At 46.4% G+C, this 17,868-nt stretch overlaps 1 protein-coding gene across 7 annotated transcripts in view; it reads left to right on the forward strand.

The window, feature by feature from the left end:
* The window catches only part of SNED1 (sushi, nidogen and EGF like domains 1), an 80,125-nt gene that overhangs the window by 8,929 nt on the left and 53,328 nt on the right, over positions 1 to 17,868 (forward strand). The window lies entirely within an intron of this gene.

Genomic DNA, 17,868 nt, shown 5'->3' on the forward strand with positions numbered 1-17,868 from the left:
AGAACCTCTTGATGAAAGTGAAAGAGGAGACTGAAAAAGTTGACTTAAAACTCAATATTCAAAAAACGAAGATTGTGGCATCCAGTCCCATTACTTCATGGCAAATAGATGGGGAAGCAATGGAAACTGAGAGACTTTATTTTCTTGAGCTCCAAAACCACTGCAGATGGTGACTGCAGCCATGAAAATAAAAGACGCTTGCTCCTTGGGAGAAAAGCTATGGCCAACCTAGACAGCATATTAAAAAGCAGAGACATTATTACTTTGTTCACAAAGGTCTGACTAGTCAAAGCTATGGCTTTTCCAGTAGTCATGTATGGATATGAGAGTTGGACTATAAAGAAGGCTGAGCACCGAAGAATTGATGCTTTTGAACTGTGGTGTTGGAGAAGACTCTTGAGAGTCCCTTGAACTGCAAGGAGATCCAACTAGTCCATCCTAAAGGAAACCAGTCCTGAATATTCATTGGAAGGACTGATGCTGAAGCTGAAGTTCAAATACTTTGGTCATCTGATGCGAAGAACTGACTCATTGGAAAAGACCTGAAGTCAGGAGAAGGGGATGACAGAGGATGAGATGGTTGGATGGCACCACTGACTCGATGGACATGAGTTTGAGCAAGCTCCGAGAGTTGGTGATGGACAGGGATACCTGGAGTGCGGCAGGCACGAGAGAGTCAGACACGACTGAGTGACTGAACTGATAATTAAAATATATTATTTAATATTTTAATTATTAATACATAGATCATCTTCAAATTGTTCATCAGTTTCACCACGGTGGACTTTTGGGGTTGTTCCTACTTTTAGACCATCCTTACTGGTGCTGTTTGCGAAAACCCCTGAACACGTGTGCAAGTGCACATGGGCGCTGGTGTAAGGGTGGGCTCTGCAGGGAGAGGGGTGCACCTGCCACTCCAACCCTGACCCAGTGGTGTGGGCAGGTGAAAATGCAGCCCTGATGTTCTTTTTTATTCCTGAGGCTGAGCACTGGATTTCCTCATTTGTAAATGCACCAAGTCTTTTCCCTTTTCTACTGAGTTTGCTTTTTTCATGTTACTTTATGAGAGTTCTGTATCTTCACTGGGTCACAAGTGTTGTGAATAGATTTTCCCTTTTTTTCCTGCACCTATTTCACTCTCTATAGTGGCATCTTGGGTGAATAGACACAGTTGAGTTTAACGTGGTAAATAAATCCATCTTTATTTTTATGGTCAGAGGTTTCTGTACCTTATTTTAAAAATTCACCCCAAGGCATGAATACATTTCCAGTCATCCTCCCACCCCCCAACAGCCTCACTGCTGTGTGGCTTGGTCGCTCACACCTGTGCCCCTGCACACGCACATGTGAAGCAGGCACATGAGTCCACATGAAGGAAAGCAGCCCCTTTGGCCGCGACCCCTTGCCCGAAGTTGCGCATGCTTGGGCACATTTCTGTGTCTATTTAGATCGCCTCTGATATTTTTAGCACAGTTTTAGAACTGATGGCAGGGAAGACCTGCATGTTTTTTGTTAGATTTATCCTTGAGGACTTGATATTTTCTGTACTACATAGATGGTGACTTTACTTCGTTTCTTTTCTACTTACTTCTACTAACATTCTGTTAATGCAGAATCCCAGTTGAGCTCTTACCTTTTCTAATATTATAGTTAAAACCAGACCAAACCTCTTATTAATTTTACTACCTTATCCAGATTCTTTGGGTTTCCCACATTCGCGTTCATGGCACTGGCAACTGGTGACTGTGGCATTTCTTCATTCCTAGTCATTTTACGCTTGGTTTCATTTTTCGCCTTGCTGTGCCGACTGGATGCCTGTATCCACCAGGATACAGGTAGTGTCGCGTTAGCAGGACCCAAAACAGGAAGTGGCCCAAGTTTCGCGACTAAACGTGTTGCTTCTTCCTGTTTGCTCTCAAGATGCCCTTTTATCAGGTTAGGATGTGCCTTCCTGGGCCTCCCAGGTGGCGCTAGTGGTAAAGAACCTGTCTGCCAATGCAGGAGACATGAGAGGTGTGGGTTTGATCCCTGGGTTGGGAAGATCCTCTGGAGGAAGCCCTGACTACCAACCCCAGTATTCTTGCCCAGAGATTCTCAGGGAGAGTCATATTCCTATTCTCATATTTGGGGAATTTTTATCACATGTGGATGTTGGCTATTACTAGATACCATCTCTATGCCTACAGAGGTGATTGATGATTATATGATTTTCACATTTAATCTGTTAAATTGGTCATTTAAATTAATATTTTCTAATGTAAAGGCACACTTGCATTCCTAACAAAAATCCAAGTTGGTAATGATTAATTATTTACCCAATTTAGAATATTGCTGGATTCACTTTGCTAATAATGCATTAATATTTCAGCAGACTTTATATGTGTGATTGGCCCATTACTGACTGGCCTTGTTAACTTTTACCATCAAGGTCTTGTAGAATGAGCTCTTCTGTCTGGAAGAGTCCGTGCGCCTCTGGGCTTATCTCCTGGATGTTTGGTAGAACTCACTGGAGCTGCCACCTGGACCTAGAGCTTTCTTGGTGGGAAAATTTTGAACACTAATTAGATTTCTTTATGATTATATATTAAAAAATAGGTTGTCTGTTTCCACTCACATGTGGTAAGCTGTTTTTCTCAGGGGAATATCCACTTTATATACAGTTTCAAGGTTATTAACATAAACTTGTTGAGCTCTGGGGTTTGATGGTACTTTCCTGACATGCCAGCATCAGCCTGTCACTGCTTCCTGGAGGCTGCCCGAGGCCCAGGGCTCCCAGGCGGCTGCTGGGACCCATGGCGAAGCAAGCACGCCATGTGGTTTGCACTGGTGTCCCTGGCTCTCCGAGTCCCGCGAGGCCATACGGAGGGGCCCAGGCAGGTGGAACCAAGACTGTGGGTTTGCATCACAGCCAGGAAACCCTGGGCCCGGGGACTCCACCTCTCTGTGGCAAGCCTGCCTTTGTCCCCAGGGGAGACCACACTTTGTCCAAGGCCAATCTCTACAAAGACAAGCTCAAGACCCAGCCCAGGCAGGGAGCGAACAAGCAAAGCATGCAGACAGCCTCCCTCATGGCCCACCTTCTCTCTGGTTCTGGGCCAAACGCAGATTTCCACCCGAGTCTGCCATTCAGCCCGCCTCTCTGATTCTTTGGGCCGGCAGAGGCTAGGACCGAATCCAGGTGATTTGCTGCCCTCAGGACTCCGAGCAGTGGGAGGAGCTTCTGCCACAGGTGGTGGATCCCACAGAGGCCGGAGTGCTCCACGGCCAGGCCTCCGTCCACCAGGACCCACGGCTGTGTGCAGACCGCCCGCTGACCTCAGACACCCTCCCCAGGGGTCACAGAGGCCACGGGAGGGCCCAGAGGCAACTCCTGGCCTACACTGAGGAGCCCCCAGGCACAGGCAGACCCCCGGCCCATCCCCCCATCACCGTCCCTGTCTGCAGATGTGGGGGGACTCGGGCTCTCGTCCAGGGTCTGTCAAACCTGACTCTGACCTCCTGGCCCACTGGTGTGGCTAAGGACCGAGGCCATGTTGCCCAGCACTTGTGGCCTCAGTCACTACACACAGCGGACCCCGAGCCCAAGTGTGAGTTCCTGTCCGGGAGATGGAGACAAGGCCGTGCCAGCGTGTCTCCCGTGGGGGCGGGGCCCGCACCAGGGCAGCAGGTGCAGCAGAGCAGTGTGTGACCCGAGCTCCCTCCATCTTCAGAGCTTGCAGACGGGCCGCGAGCCCAGTGCAGGCAGGTCGGCAGCCGATTGCTGCCTGACTCCAGGGGGCTTCAGGCACTGGATCTAGGGTGGGGAGACATCACCCAGAGCCAAGGGGTCCCTGCTCAGGAGCAGGTTTAGCAGCCACAAAGCCAGCGTGCCCGTCCTGGTCACATTAATCACCCACACCCCCCCATCCCCCGCCATCTGCTGCTCACACCCAGGCCTCTCCCCAGGGAGCTCAGGGTGAGAAGCAGCAGCATTTGTATAAATTTACAGACACCGCTGAAGCTGAAGCTCCAATACTTTGGCCACCTGATGCAAAGAACTGACTCATTGGAAAAGACCCTGATGCTGGGAAAGATCGAAGGCGGGAAAAGGGGACAGTAGAGGATGAGATGGTTGGATGGCATCACCAACTCAATGGACATGAGTTTGAGCAAACTCTGGGAGTTGGTGATAGACAGGGAGGCCTGGTGTGCTGCAGTCCATGGGGTCGCAAACACTCAGACATGACTGAGCAACTGAGCTGAACTGAACAGACACCTTACATCCCCCTCAGCGGCCCCCAGGGCCTGCGGATAACAACTCAGTATTCTCAGCCAAGTGACCGTGTCTCCATGACTGGGAGCCCTGTCATCCCGCAGAGAGGATCATTGGAACCCCAAGGACCCTGCAGGCCGGCTGCACGGCAGGGCACCAGCCAGGCTGGGTAGAGCTGCGGTCAGGGAGAGGGACGACCCCCCTTTGCCCTGGCCCCTGCCCAGAGGGCAGCCAAAGAGAGCCAGACCCTTCCTGGGGCCACGTTCTGTGAGCAAACAGGGCCGGCAGGGTGGACAGGGCAGAAGGCCTTGGGGTGATCTTGAGGCGGCTGGCCACGGGCTCGTGACACCAGGTGCCCTCAGAGGGTGGGGAGGCGGGGTGCCCATCGGACTGCTGACTCCAACCTCTGCGGAGGCAGGGGTCCCTCTGAGACACCCCTGTCACTGCCAGACGCAGAGTTCCAGGGGGTGGATGCTGGCAGCGCCGTGGCCAGAGCGGGCAGGTGAGGCTGGAAGGGCAGCATCGTCATGGAAGGAGGTCGACAGTAGTGAGCGCCCACCCCGGCCACGAAGGGCCAGCATCTGCGCCCAGAGGCGTGGCAAGCGGTGGTGGCTTTGCTGCCCGATGCAGAGCCCTTCCTTTCACCGGGTCCGTGGTGGTGGCCACGTCTTTGGCCCCAGGAGGGCCTCGGGGCATCCCCACCAGTCCCGTCAGAGAACAGACACCCCTGGGTACCTGCCCGAGGGCCGGGTCTGAGAGCAGCAGCTGCGGCCTGTTGCCATGGCAATGGGCCCAGCAGGGGCACCCTCGGTCCAGCGGCAGCCGCCCCAGGACACCGGGCTGCAGGCCTTTCTGTGAGGTCAGGCAGTGACTCTGGGCACGTGGTGGCCGCCAGGCCTCCGAGCAGCCAGTGGGCGTGTGAACTTGTGGGAACGCAGCTGGGTCCCCTAAAGCACGGCCATAGAACCCGGACCAGGCCATCTGTGTGACCCCGGTGCTCAGAGTGTGCTTACCTTTTTAAAGGGCCGTAAAAACAAAGGAGCAGTGAAGCCTGTGTGATGGAGACCGTGGCCCCAGACGAGTGTGTTCACCGTCTGGCCCTGCCCCTTAAAAGCCCCCGCCCCACTCCCGCTGCGGGTCAGGACAAACCTGGCGCGTCTGCACCCTCAGAGCACCCGCCGCTGTCGGGACTGGAGCAGGATGGGTCTGCCCATCGCCCTTCCCCAGAGGGGGCTGGGGCTGGACGGCTGCTGCCCCCCAGTGGACCCCATCGGGTCCAGCTTAGCTGGACTGTGTGTGAATCAGGCAGGCTTTCGGGGGACCCCCTGGAACTCGAGGTCCCGCCAAGCCAGGGCTGCGTTCCGGGTGCTGGGGCGGGGCTGAGCCCCCAGGGCGGCGGCTGTGCGCGGTGAACCCAGCCGGCCCTTTCTGATTGGCCGCCCACCCTGCTGGCCCTTTCCTTGTCAGTGGTCCAGTCCAAGTCGGCCCGTCCCAGTGGGGGATGGGGGACAGAGTCACAGACCCCATGGGTCACGCGCCGCTCCTGCAAGCTCCCACGGGGAGCGGCAGCGTCCCAAGTTTTACACGGGATGCAGCAGGCGCTGACTCGACAGGGCAAGGATGCGGCTCTGCGCTGGACTCCCGGCTCCAAGTCCTGCTGCTGCAGGCGCTGGGGTCGGGGTGGGAGGGGTCTGTGAAACGTGCCCGCCCCTCTGCACATGCGGGGCCCTTCAGAGGAGACCCCAGACACTTCCCCGACAGATCCCACTCCCCACACAGAGGCCACGTGGCCCAGATCCACCCACAGGGTCCTGTCCCCGCTGCAAACCCATCTAAGCCCCAGCAACAGGAGCCGGGCATCTTCTGTTCCCTCCGGAGCGCGGCAGCTAGGGGCCCACAGCGGACCTGCCCTCCACCCCAGCACAGGGGCGCGAGGGGGCGGGCAGAGCGGCGGCCCCTCCTCCCCCCTCCCTGCAAGGCCGCCCCCAGAGGCCCCTGCTCAGGAGCACCGCCCACCGCCGCCCCCTGCCTGCCCCCTCTCCTTCTCGCCTCTCTCTCTCTCTTTCATCTTCACCACTGAGATGTAACTCACAGACCCTACAATTCCCCCTTCGTGCATCACAGTCTCCTGGCAGAGGGATCTGAGCTGTGTGCTCAGTCGCTCAGCCCTGCCTGACTCTGTGTGACGCCAGGGGCTGAAGCCCGCCAGGCTGCTCTGTCCACAGGCTCCTCCAGGCAAGAACACTGGCATGGGTTGCCATGCCCTCCTCCAGGGGAGCTTCCCACCCAGGGATCCACCCCACGTGTTTGTGTCTCCTGTGTTAGCACTTTACTTTATTAGTTCTTTACCACTGAGCCAGCTGGGAAACCCCGTGAAGGGACTCCTGTAACTCAGTGAAGCCGTGAGCCATGCCACGCAGAGCCACCCGAGACAGGCAGGTCATAGTGAAGGGTTCTGAAAAATCGTGGTCCACTGGAGAATGAAGTGGCAACCCACTCCAGCATTCTTTTTTATTCCAATCCCAGACAAGGGCAATGCCAAAGAATGCTCAAACTACCATATAACCACACTCATTACATGTTAGCAAGGTTATGCTCAAAATCCCTCAAGTTAGGCTTAAGCAGTACGTGAACTGAGAACTTCCAGATTACAAGCTTGGTTTCAAAGAAGCAGAGGAATGAGAGAACAAATTGTCAACATTCACTGGATGATGCAGAAAGCAATCGAGTTCCAAAAAAAATCTACTTTTGCTTTCATTAATGACAGTAAAGCCTTTGACTGTGTGGATCACAACAAACTGTGGAAAATTCTTAAAGAGATGGGAATACCAGACCACCTTACCTGTCTCCTGAGAAACCTGCATGCAGGCCAAGAAGCAACAGTTAGAACTGGACATGCAACAATGGACTGGTTCCAAAGTGGGAAGGAGTACATCAAGGCGGTATATTGTCACCCTGCTTATTTAACTTATATGCAGAATACATTGTGCGCAACACTGGGATGGATAAAGCTCAAGCTGGAATCAACATTGCTGGGAGAAATATCAGTAACCTCAGACATGCAGATGACACCACCTTAATGGCAGAAAGCAAAGAGAAACTACAGAGCCTCTTGATGAAAGTGAAAGAGGAAAGTGAAAAAGCTGACTTGAAACTCAACATTCAGAAAACTAAGATCATGGCATCCGGTCCCATCACTGCATGGCAAATAGAGGGGGGAAAAGTGGAAACAGTAACAGACTTAATTTTCTTGGGCTCCAAAACCACTGCAGATGGTGAGAGCAGCCATGAAATTAAAATCTATGCTTGTTCCTTGGAAGGAAAGCTACGACAAACCTAGACAGAGTATTAAAAAACAGAGACATCCATTTTGTCGATAAAGGTCCATAAGGTCAAAGCTATCATTTTTCCAGTAGTCATGTATGGATGTGAGAGCTGGACCATAAAGAAGGCTGAGCACCGAAGAATCAATGCTTTCAAACTGTGGTGTTGGAGACCATGGACTCTTGAGAGTCCCTTGGACTGCAAGGAGATCAAACCTGCCAGTCCTAAAGGAAATCAATCCTGAATATTCACTGGAAGGATTGATGCTGAAACTGAAGCGCTAATACTTTGACCACCTGATGTGAAGAGTCAACTCATCAGAAAAGATTCTGATGCTGGGAAAGATTGAAGGCAAAAGGAGAAGTGGGTGGCAGAGGACGAGATGGTAGGATGGCATCACCAACTCAATGGACATGCATTTGACCAAGTTCCCAGAGATGGTGAAGGACAGCAGAGCCTGGCGTGCTGCAATCCATGGGGTCGCAAAGAATTGGAGATGACTTAGCGACTGAACAACAGCCCTACAATTCACCCTCTTACAATTCAGTGGCTTTTCATGTATTTTCAGAACTGTATGTCTGTCACCACGATTGCCCTTAGAATATTGTCTTCAACCCAAAAGCAACGTTGCACCCCGAGCTACCACCCCCCAGCTTCTTAGCACACCCCGACCTGGGCAATCACTAATCTACTTTGTTTCTATGGATTTGCCTATTCTGCATGTTCTGTATAAGTCGAATCACACGGCCTTTTGTGATTGGCTTCTTTCACTTAATGTTTTTAAGGTTCACTCATGTTGTGGGAAGTGTCAGTACTTCATTTCTTTTATTTGCCAAAAATGTTCCATTTAATTTATCCACTCCTTCATTGATGCAGACCTGGACTGCTTGCTCCTTTGGTTGTTGTTAACAGTGCTATTGTGGACATCTGCGTACACACTTCTGTGTGGACATGTTTTTGGTTCTCTTGCGTGAATACAGATATATTCCCAGGTGTGGAATTGCTAGGGCAGTTATTCTATGTTTAACCATACTATTTTCCACAGTGGCTGCATGCTTTTACATTCCACCAAGGGTATGTAAGGGTTCTAGTTTCTTCGCATCTTCACCAACATTTGTTATGATCTTTTTCCCCCATAATCACTATTGTAGTGGCTATGATGTAGTATCTCAACTGTGCTTTTTTCCGATATTTTATTTATTTCTCTCTTTTTATTTATTTGACTGTACCTGGATCTTAGTTGCAGCCTTCAGGATCTTTAGTTGTGGCAGGTGGGATTTAATTCCCTGACCAGGGATTGAACCTTGACCCGCTGCATTGGGAGCACAGAGTCTTAGCCACTGGACCACCAGCGAAGTCCCTCTCACTGTGGTTTTGAGTTTCACCTCCCTGACAATCAATGATGCTGAGCATCTTTTCATGTGGTTATTAGCCATTTGTATATCTTCTTTGGAGAAATGCCTATTCAAGCCCTTTGCCCTCCTTTATTGGGCTGTCTTTTTCTAAAGACCATTTTTTAACAGCAGTTTTAAGTTCACAGAAAAATTGAGAGGATGGAACAGAGATTTCCCATATGCCCCCTGCCCCCCTCATCGACCGCCTCCCTTTTATCAGCATCCTCCACCAGAGGGCACCTTTGCTGTAACTGATGAGGCTACACGGACATGCTGTTATCACCCAGAGTCTGCAGCTTGCACTCAGCTTCAGGCTTGGCGCCAAGCATCCTGTGGATTTGGACAGATGCTTCGCGCAGCGTGTCCCTGGATGCGGCGTCACACACAGTGTTTCCGCTCTGTGCTCCTCCCTCATCCCTCCCCCAACCCCTGGCGACCACCGATCTTTTACTGTCTGCACAGTCTTACCTTTTCTAGAATGTCATACAGTTCAATCACATAGTATGCAGCCTTTTCAGACTGACCTTTTTACTTAATATGCATGTAGGTTGCATCTGTATTTTTTCATGACTTCATAGCTCACTTCTTTCTAGTGCTGAGTAGCACTGTGTTGCCTGGATGGAGCACAGTTAATTACTCATTCACCTACTGAAGGCTGTGTTGGCTGCCTCCCAGTTTTGGCGTTATGCGTGAAGTTGCTGTAAACGCCACTGTGCAGGTATTGTGCGGACAAAAGTTTTCAACTCTTGTGGCTAAATTCTAAGAGTCACGATTACTGGATCATGTGGTAAGAGTATGTTTAGTTTTCCAAGAAACTGCCAAACTGTCTTCCAAAGTGGCTGCGTCGCTTCCTTGTTGCACCATGAGCAATGAATGGGGAACTCTCACCCACACCCCCCACACTTGGCGCTGGCGGTGTTCTGGATTCTGGCCGTGCTGAGGTGTGCAGCGCTGTCTCACTGCTGCTCCGATGTGCATTTCCCGGATAACCTACGAGGTGGAGCCTCTTTTACACATGCTTATCTGCCTGCACATCTACTTTGGTTGAGGGGTCTGTAAGACTTCTGGCCCAGTTTTTGACCAGGTTGTTTGTTTTCTCACTGTTGAGTTCTGAGAGTCCTTTGTATATTTTGAATAAATCTTTATCATGCTTGCAAATACTCTCTCCAAGTCAGGCTTTTCTTCCCACTCTCTTGATACTAGCCTTCACCGAGCTGAACTTTTTATTTCCTTTATTTAGCGCATTAGTAGAACTTCCAAGACGATGCCGGAAAGGATTGGTGAGGGGGAAATACTTGCCTTGTACCTTATCTTAGTGGAAAAATGTCTCGTTTCTCACCAAAAAATATGATGTTAGCTGCAGGTTTTTTATAGACGTTTTTTATCTTTATCAAGTTGAGGAGGTTCCCCATCTTCCTAGATTACTGAAAGTCTTTATCACAAATGGGCGCTGGATTTTGACAAATGCTTTTCATGCATCTATTAATATGATCATGTGATTTTTCTTTTTGAGCCTCTTAATGTGATCGATCAAATCAATTGGTTTTTGAATGTCAAACCAACCTTGCATACCTGAGATAAATCCCAGGTATGGTTGTGGTATATAAATCTTTCTATACAGTGTTGGATTTGATATGCTAATATTTTGTTGAGGATTTTTATATCTATACCCATAAGAGATATTGGTCTCTAGTTTTCTTTTCTTGAAGTGTCTCTGTCTAGTTTTTATCTTAGACTGATGCTGACGTCATAGAATGACTTAGGAAGTATTACCTCAGCTTCTATCCTCTGAAAGAGATGGTAGAAAATTTGCATCATTTTTTTCTTAAATGTTTAGGAGAATTCATCAGTGCACTCAGCTGGGCTTGGCGCTTTCCATTGGAGAAGGCTGTCATCATTGATTCAATCTCTCTAATAAGCATGGGCCAATCCAGATTGTCTATTTCTTCTTGTGTGAGCTTTGGCAGATTGTGTCTTTCAAGGAATCAGTCTATTTTACCTTACCAAATTTGTTGTTATCAAATTTGTTGTTGTTGTTTAGTTGTTAAGTCATGCCCGACTCTTTGCGACTCCATGGACTACAGCACGCCAGGCTTCCCTGTCCTTCACCATCTCCTGGAGCTAACTCATTATGTCGATGATGTCATCCAACCATCTCATCCTCTGTGTCCCCTTCTCCTCTTGCCCCCAATCCTTCCCAGCATCAGGGTCTTTTCCAATGAGTTGGCTCTTCACATCAGGTGGCCAAAGTATTCAAGCTTCAGCTTCAGCAATTGTCCTTCTAATGAATATTCAGGGTTGATTTCCTTTAGGATTGATTGGTTTGATCTTCTTGCTGTCCAAGGGACTCTCAAGAGTCTTCTCCAACACCACAATTCAGAAGCATCCGTTCTTCAGCACTCAACTTTCTTTATGGTCCAACATTCACATCTGTACACGACTACTGGAAAAACCATAACTTTGACTAGATGGACCTTTGTTGACCAAATGATGTCTCTGCTTTTTAAAATGCTGTCTTGGTTTCTCATAGCTTTTCTTCCAAGAAGCAAGCATCTCTTAATTTCATGGCTGCAGTCACCGTCTGCAGTGATTTAGGAGCCCAAGAAGACAAAATCTGTCACTGCTTCCACTTCTCTTCTGTTTGCCATGAAGTTATGGGAACAGATGCCATGATCTTTTTTGAATGTTGAATTTCAAGTCAGCTTTTTCAGTCTCCTTTTTCAGCCTCATCAAGAGGCTCTTTAGTTCCTCTTCATGTTCTGTCATTAGAGTGTATCATCTGTATATCTGAAGTTGTTGGATATTTCTCCTGGCAGTCTTGATTCCAGCTTATGATTCATCCAGCCTGGCATTTTGCATGATGTACTCTGCATATAAGTTAAATAAGCAGGATGACAATATACAGCCTTGTCATACTCCTTTCCCGATTTTGAACCCAGTCCATTGTTCCATATCTGGTTCTAACTGCTGCTTTTTGACCTGCATACAGGTTTCTCAGGACACAGGTAAGAGGGACTGATAGTTCCATCTTTTTAAGAATTTTCCACAGTTTGTTGTGATCCACACAGTTAATGGCTTTAGCATAGTCAATGAAGCAGAAGCAGATGTTTTTCTGGATTTCCCTTGCTTTCTCTATGATCCAAGAGATGTCAGCAATTTGATCTCTAGTTTCTCTGCTTTTTCTAAATCAAATGTATGGTCATAGATTTTTTTTTTTTTTTCATATTGTGTGTGTGTGTGTGTGCTCAGTCATGTCCAACTCTTTGCAACCCCATGGACTGTAGCCTGCTAGGCTCCTCTGTTCATGGGATTTCCCAGGCAAGAATACTGGCATGGGTTGCCATTACCTCCTCCATGGAAACTCCTCCACCTAGGAATCAAACCCACATCTCTTGCATCTCCTGCATTGGGAGGTGGATGGTTTCTTGGTGTTTTTTTGTTTGTTTGTTTGTTTTTTACCACTGTGCCACCTGGGAAGCCCATATCTCTTTATTATCCTTTCAATCTCCTTGGTATCTGTACTAATATCCTCTCATTTCTCATATCTGTAATTTATGTCTTTTTTTTTCATAGATAGCCTGGCTAGAGGCTTATCAATTTTATTCATCTCTTCAAAGAGCCAGGTTTTGTCTTTGTTGATTTTTTAAATTGATCACCCATCTTCAATTTCATTGATTTCCCCTGTCATTCTTATTACTTCTTTCCTTCTGCTTTTTTGGATTAAATCTGCTCTTCTTTTTCTAGCTTCCTAAGGTGGAAACTTAGATTATTGATTTTAGACTTTTCTTATTTTCTAGTACACATTTAGTGCTCTAAATTTCCCTCTTGGTACTGCTTTCACCGCATCTCACAATTTTTGATAAATTACATTTTTATTTCCATTTAGCTCAAATATTTCTTAACTTCTCCTGACATTCTTAATGCCCCATGTGTTGTTTAGAAGGGTGTTGTGTAACCGCCATGTAATTGGGGCTTTTCCAGTTATTTTTGCTATTGATTTCTAGTTTAACTCCAGTGCAGTATGAGAGCAGATATGTAGAATTTCTATGCTTTTCAGTTTTTTAAGGTGCATTCTATGGCCATGGATGTGGTCTGTGAACATTGGTGAATGCTCCTTGTGAGCTTGAGGAGAATGTGTATTCTGCTGTTGTTTGGGGAAGTGGTATGTTGATTATATCTAACTTTGGTAGTGTTGTTGAGTTTGGTTATGTCATTTCTGATTCTCTGCCTGCCAGATCCATCCATTTCTGGTAGAGGAGTGTTGAGATCTGCAGCTATGTGGTGGGCGTGTCCATCTCTCCTTGCAACTCTGATCGCTGCTGCCTGTGTAGTCATTGCTGCTGGGTGCACACACGCTAAGGATTGTTATGTCTTCTTGGAGAACTGACCCTTTTCTCATCATGGAATGCCATTCTTTATCCTTCATAACTGTGCTTGCTTTGAAGTCAGATCTGTTTGGAATAAATAGAGCAACTCTTGCTTACTGTTGACTAGTGTTAGCATGATATAACTTTCCCCATCCATTTACCTTTCATCTATATGGGTCTTCATATTTAAAGTGAGTTTCTTGTAGGCAACTTATGGTTGGTCTTGTTTTTTGGTCCACTCTGACAATTTCTCTATTCACTGGTGCTTTTAGACTATTGATTTTCAGAGTGATCACAGATATGGTTAGCTATATGGTTAGCTATATATGGTTAGCACAGGTATTAAACACCCACCACGTCTGTGACTATTTTCTATTTGTTACCTTGGTTCTTTGTTCCTACTTGTCTCCCGCCCTTTCTGGCTTGTGTGTGTGTGTGTTTCTGATTGAATGATTGGCCTACAACAGTGTGACTTCCATATGCAACATGGTGATTCACTATTTCGGCACACTGAATAATGACCACCACTATGAGTCTAGTTACCCCCCGTCACCACACCACGCTACCAGGCCAGCGCTGACTGTGTCCCCCACGCTAGACACCCGTCTCTGTGACACGCTGTATGGAAATCTGCACCTCCCCTCAGTCCCCCTCGCCTGACTCGCTCACTGTCCCACCACCCCTCCCCTCTGGCAAACACCTATCTGTTCTCCACGAGTCTGATCATGTCGTTCATTTCTTTTTTTAAGTTCCACATACAAGTGAAATCATACCATGTCGTCTTCTCCATCTGACTATTTCCCTTAGCATGAAACCCCCTAAGTCCATCCACGTTGTAACAAGTGGCAAAGTTTCATGGTTTCTTATGGCTTACTGATGTTCAATTACATATATATCCGCCTTTTCTTTATCCATCCATCTATTAGTGGTTAGTTTGCTTCCATTATCTTGTCTATTGTAAATACTGCTGCTGTGAACATAGGGTGCATTATCTTCAAATTAGTATTTTTGTTTCCTTTGGAAAAATACTCAAAAGTGTAATTGCTGGATCATATGGTAATTCTATTTTTAATTTTATGAGTAACCTCCATATTGTTCTCCATATTAGCTGCATCAATTTAAATTCCCAGCAATAGTACACATCGGTTCCTTTTCTCCACATCCTCACCAATATATTTTATTTGTGTTTTTGACAATAGCCATTCTGACAGGTGTGATGTGATACCTCATTTTGGCTTTAATTTCTTTGATTATCAGTGAAGTTGAGCATCTCTTCATGTGTCTACTTGTCATCTGTATATCTTCTTTAAAAAACATCTATTCAGGTCCTCTGCCCATTTTTTTCTGGTTTTCTGTTTTGTTTGATTGCTTTCAGCACTGAGTCACAAGGTCCTTGTATGTTTAGGACACTAACCCCCTTGTTGGATGTAGAACTTGCAAGTGTCTTCTCCCACTCAGTAGGCCGCCTTTTCATCTTGCTGATACTTTCCTTTGCTGTGCAAAAGCTTTTTAGTTTAAGTCCCATTTGTTTATTTTTGCTTTTGTTTCCCTTGCCTGGGAAGACAGAGTCAGAAAAGAACTGCTAAGACTGATGTCAGAGAGTATACTGCCCATGTTTTCTTCTAGGAGAAGAAGAAAATGCTTCAGGTTCTACACTTAAATTTTTAATTCATTTTATTTTTATATATGGTGTGAGAAAGTGGTCCAGTTTGAGTCATTTGCATGTAGCTGTCTAGTTTTCCCAGCATCATTTATTTAAGAAGCTGTCTTTTCTCTATATTTTGCCTCCTGTTATAGATTAATTGACCTTATGTGTGTGGATGTATTTATGCACTCTCCATTCTATTCCATTGACCTAAGTGTCTGCTTCTGTGCCAGTGCCATCCTGTTTTGATTACTGTAGCTTTGTAGTGTAGTTTGAAATCAGGGTGTTTGAAACCTAGAGCTTTGCTCTTTCCAGGATTGTTTTGGTGGTTCACAGCCCTTTGTGTTTCCATACAAAGTTTAGAATTATGTGATCTGGTTCTGTGAAATTTGCCATTACTGTTTTGATAGGAATTGCAGAATCTGTAGATTCCCTTGCGTCGTATAGTTATTTTAACAATATTAATCCTTCCAATCCATAAGCACAGTATGTCTTTCCATTTGTTTGTGTTGTCTTTAGTTTCTTTCATCAATGTCTTATAGTTTTCAGATTACAAGTCTTTTACTTCCTTGGTTAGATTTATTCCTGCCTATTTTACTCTTTTTGATGAAACTATAAAGGGGATTGTTTTCTTAATTTCTCTTTCTGATGGCTCATTGTCAGTGTATAGAAACACAACAGATTTCTGTATATTAATTTTGTAACTTTCATCTTTAATTAATTTATTAGTTCTAATTATTTTTGGTGGATTTTTCTAATACATAGTATTATGTCATCTGAAAACAGTGACAGTTTTACTTCTTCCTTTCCAATTTGAATTCCTTTTATTTCTTTTTCTTGTCTGATTGCTATGGCTAAGACTTCCAAATACTGTATTGAATAATATGGGGAGAGTGGCATTCCTTGTCTTGAATTTTGTCAAAGCATTTTCTGCATCTACTGAGATGATCATATGATTATTATTCCTCAATTTATTAACATGATGTATAACATTGTGTTATTTGCAGATTTTGAGCCATCCTTAGGTTTTGGTTTGCTTACACAGGCTGCCAAGACATTAGAGCCACCTCAGTCTAGTGACTTCTTTGTTTAATTACTTTAAGACAACTAATCCCAGTGTATGTTCAAATATCACTATAATACTTCTCAGGGAGTGTGAATGCCTTTGTAACAACAAAATAATACTAATCATCCCCCCTCCTTTGAATCATTGCTGTCATACCTTTTACATATTATATGATTGAATACATTATTGGTATTATTATTTTAGACAAACTGTTGTCTGTTAGATCAATTAAGAGTAAGTTTTAATTTTACCTTCATTACTTTATTCCTTCTTTATTAAATATATTATTTGAAAATATTTTTCTGTTTTGTGGGTGGCCTTTTTACTCTGCTGATAGTATCTTTTGATGCATAAAATGTTTTTGATTTTGATGAATTCCAGTTTGTCTATTTTTTCTTTTGTTGCCTGTGCCTTTGGGGTCATTGCCAAAGCCAATGTCATGAAGCTTTTGCCCTACATTTTCTTAAATGTAGTTTTATATTTTTAGCTCATATTTAGACCCTTGATCCATTTCAGTTAATTTTGTAATGGTGTTAGAGAGGGATCTAATTTCATTCTTTTGCATAAGAATATCCAGTTTTCCCAGTACCGTTTTTTGAAAAGACCGTCTTCTCCATCAGATGGTTTTAGCAGCCTTGCTGAAACTCACTTGACCACACACGTGAGGGTTTCTTTCTGGGCCCTCTATGCTGCTCCTTGATCTATCTGCCTGTCTTTATGCCTGTGCCACATGGTTTTGATTACTGTAGCTTTGCAGTCACTTGAAATCAGAAAGTGTAAATTCTGCAATGTTGGTCTTCTTTTTCAAGATTCTTTTGGCTATTCTCTATTTCTCTGAATATAGCAAAGTTTGCTAGTTTAGAGTCTGTGTCTGATAATTCCAGTGTCTGCTGTTTCTCTTCCTTCTGCTTATTCCTGTTAGCAGTGTCTCACTTCCTTGCATGCCTGATCGTCGGAGTAACTCAAGGCCTCAGATGATGCCATCTTCCTCCAGGCAGAGTTTTTCTTTACTCCTGCCAAGAACCTGGTTCCCAGTCAGAAGCTTCCTTAATCTAAGCCCCGGGCTTGCAGTGCCTGGATGGCCCAGGTGAAGGACAGGTGGAGTGAGTGCCTGCATGGGGACCATCTACTTTGGGTTAACCCTGATCATGACAGAGGCCTTAGCGATCCCAGCCTTATGTGGGGGTTACCAGATTCCTCACCTCGAGCTAGCTCTCAGGTTTGACATTTTTCTCTTTCCCTCCATGAGCCTACAGAACTTCAGCTGTGGCTTGCATCTGTTGCTTCTACACCTGCAGATGCACTCACTTCAAATACTGGGCTCACCTCCAGTCTCTCCTTGTCTGAAACTTGGAATCGAAACACATTCCCTTGTTCACTCTTTGTTGCCTTTCCAAGGTGTATTTATGTGCATTTTTCGTTGATGTGGATTACAGAGCCTGCCCTCACCCCAAGGGTTGTTTCTAAAAACACAGTTCTGACCTCAGTTTCCCAGGACAGGTCATGAGGGTTGACAGCAGACTCTGTGGTCATTAATTCCCTCATCTTGTCCAGCCCAGCCTGTGAGGCCAGTTCAGGATTCACACCATCCTGCAGGTGAAAAGCCAGAGCAGAGAGAGGCAAGGCTAACCTGCCTGCTGGCCACAGAGCTGGAGAAGGTGGGGTTAGCGCAGGACCCTGTTGTGTCCGACCACAAGGACGCCACTCCACCTCCGTTGTCCACTGTGAGGAGTCCTAAGCACAGGCGTCCCCATCTGGCCGTTGAGGCCCTCCCACCCCTGGCCTCCTGCTCACCCCTGCAGACCTGCTCAGAGTCGGCC

This window comes from Muntiacus reevesi, chromosome 1 (assembly GCF_963930625.1).
Source record: "Muntiacus reevesi chromosome 1, mMunRee1.1, whole genome shotgun sequence".
NCBI classification, from domain to species: Eukaryota; Metazoa; Chordata; class Mammalia; order Artiodactyla; family Cervidae; genus Muntiacus; species Muntiacus reevesi.